Source organism: Sinocyclocheilus rhinocerous, unplaced genomic scaffold, assembly GCF_001515625.1.
Source record: "Sinocyclocheilus rhinocerous isolate Xijiao unplaced genomic scaffold, SAMN03320098_v1.1 scaffold910, whole genome shotgun sequence".
Taxonomy (NCBI): Eukaryota; Metazoa; Chordata; class Actinopteri; order Cypriniformes; family Cyprinidae; genus Sinocyclocheilus; species Sinocyclocheilus rhinocerous.
The window spans coordinates 334,766-337,613 of NW_015667266.1; the positions used below are offsets into that span (position 1 = coordinate 334,766).

At 32.8% G+C, this 2,848-nt stretch overlaps 1 pseudogene; it reads left to right on the plus strand.

Annotated features, from left to right (window-relative positions):
- The window catches only part of LOC107733387 (26S proteasome non-ATPase regulatory subunit 2-like), a 13,618-nt pseudogene extending 12,457 nt beyond the window's left edge, over window positions 1–1,161 (plus strand).
- The last annotated feature ends 1,687 nt before the right edge of the window (window positions 1,162–2,848 follow it).

Sequence of the window (2,848 nt, forward strand, 5' to 3'; positions counted from 1 at the left end):
GACAGGAGGAGAGTTCAGCTTCACTGGAGACACGCGATCTTTAAACTTTAAACTCGTGATTTCAAATTATGCTGCGCTTTATGCATTTACCCACTGTCATATTCATGTCATTTTCACTGTGTGCTGTATGTAAAATGAGTGTTACCTTGGGTTTATTTGAAAAAATATGATTCCCAGTGCACACAAACTTCCCAGAATACTGAGTGCCCTGTTGGTTACAGTGTTTACTTCCTTTTTAATTGTTTTTATTAAATATTTATTTATTTGTGAAAAATACTTTGTCTTCTAGAGTATAAGTATGTTTATTTTACACGTTTATTTTTTAATCCATTTTCAAATGATTTCAAATTTCTTAAATATGAATTAAAATAAATAAAATTATATCGGCTACCCTGCTTTCCCAGATATCGGCATCGGTATCGGCTGTCAAAAAAAACAATATCGGTCGACCACTATTAATAAATCATTAGCTCATCCGTGAACATGATTTCTGCCCGAGTCCCGTCGGATTGCATCGGCTGTGAAGATGAAGACTACAACTCCCATGATTCCTCACTCAAATAAATCATTAGCTCATCCATGAACATGATTTCTGCCCGAGTCCCGTCGGATTGCATCGGCTGTGAAGATGAAGACTACAACTCCCATGATTCCTCACTCAGTCACTGCCTCATCAAACTAAGCCTTTGTATCTTTGTTTGTTTTGAATACGCGCCCTCTAGTGGCGAAATTGTGCCTTTAACTGATGGGCTATTTGTGTGTGTGTGTTTGCAGGCTGTAGATGTGGTGGGTCAGGCCGGGAAACCCAAAGCCATCACAGGCTTCCAGACTCACACCACACCGGTGCTGCTGGCTCACGGTGAGAGAGCGGAGCTGGCCACAGAGGAGTACATCCCCGTCACAGCCATCCTGGAGGGCTTCGTCATCCTGCGCAAAAACCCCAGCTACGACGCTTAGGCCTCCGACACGCCTCTACGATATTTAAAGCACCTCGTCCTCCCTCCGCTGTCTTTCTCTCGGACCGCAAGACGGCTTCATCGGTGTAACCGAGACGTTTCTTCTCCTCATTTTATCATCCCGCTAAACAGTTTTGCTCGTTTTTGTTACTTATTCTGTGAAAGGTTGAGATACAAAAAATAAAAGAATTGTGGTCAAACCAGTTAATTTTGCTTGGCTTGCAGTAATTCCTGTAAATATTATTCTTATGACGTTATATTCAGTAACACAGTAGTCAGTGTGAGCTAATTGATATTCAGAAGCCAGTATTTTGCATTAGTGATATTAATTAATCTCTGGGTTTGTTCATGTAGTGCATCAGGAACATTGTAGCACAATCACACATCTACCAAAACAATGTTTTCAGATGTTATCGTGAAGGAAAATTGGTTTACTACACATTTTTATAATAATGCAATATTTGAAGTAAAATATAAATCTTTTAACATGTTAAATGTTGTTAATGTCACTTTCACTGTCACAAAATAAAATATAAAACATAATACAAAATATATATTATTTTTTTCTTTTGAATTTTATTTTTAGTGTGACAAACTAGCTTTGTATTGTCGGCATACAATGAGAAATTGTTTTAAAAAAATATGTCAAGATAATAGAGCAATTTTAACAATTAAAAAAAGTCGTTTAAAATAAAATGAATAAAATTTTTTCCTTTTGAATTTTATTTTTAGACAAATTTTAGCTTTGTATTTTCACATGAGATATTGAATAAAAATACTAAAACCATTTTCTTAGATGTCATAAAGGAAACTTTATTTCCTATAAATCTTTTTAATAATAAAGAAATATTTGAAGTAAAATAGAATGTTTTGTGTCGGCATACAATGAGAAATTGTTTTAAAAAAATGTCAAGATAATAGAGCAATTTTAACAATTAAAAAAAGTCGTTTAAAATAAAATGGATGAAATATAATATTCAAAATATATTACATTTTTTCCTTTTGAATTTTATTTTTAGACAAATTTTAGCTTTGTATTTTCACATGAGATATTGAATAAAAATACTAAAACCATTTTCTTAGATGTCATAAAGGAAACTTTATTTCCTATAAATCTTTTTAATAATAAAGAAATATTTGAAGTAAAATAGAATGTTTTGTAACATTTGAAATATCCTTTCTGTCACTTTTGATCAATAAAAAAGATAAAATAATACAAAATATTTTGTTTCCTTTTTGAATTTTATTTTTAATGTGTGGCAAACTAGCTTACAATGAGAAATTGTTCAAAATAAGTCAAAGTAGTTTAACCAATTAAAATAATATTTTAAGTGTGTGACAAAAACTGAAGCTTTGTATTTTCACAGAATACAGATTATTTTAACAATTAAAATAAGTAGTTTAAAATAAAATGGACGAAATATAATATTTATTCAAAATATATTAAATTTTTTTCCTTTGAATTTAATTTTTAGTGACAAAAATTTTATTTGCTTTGTATTTTCACACGACAAATTGAATAAAAATACTAAAACCATTTTTACAGATGTTGAAGAAAATTAGGAAAATAATAAAGCAACATTTAAAGTAGTTGAACGCTCGTCATTATGACTAAAAGTTAGTTAAAGTTGGTCACCAGGTGGCGCTGTAAGAAAAGGACACGCCTCTGAGAGCCTCGACCAATCCGAATTTATGAATACTTAATATTAATGACGCCATGCTGACGTTGCTCGCTGGCCTTTCAGCTGGAATCCTACGGCAAAAGCTGCGTTTATGAATATTAATGAGCTTAACTTGTTTGTTTCAGCGCAGTCACGACAGCGAATTAATATTCACGAGTCGCGCTCACGCCGCGGCTGCTGTCACGTGGTCGGGATTCCCTATTATCACTG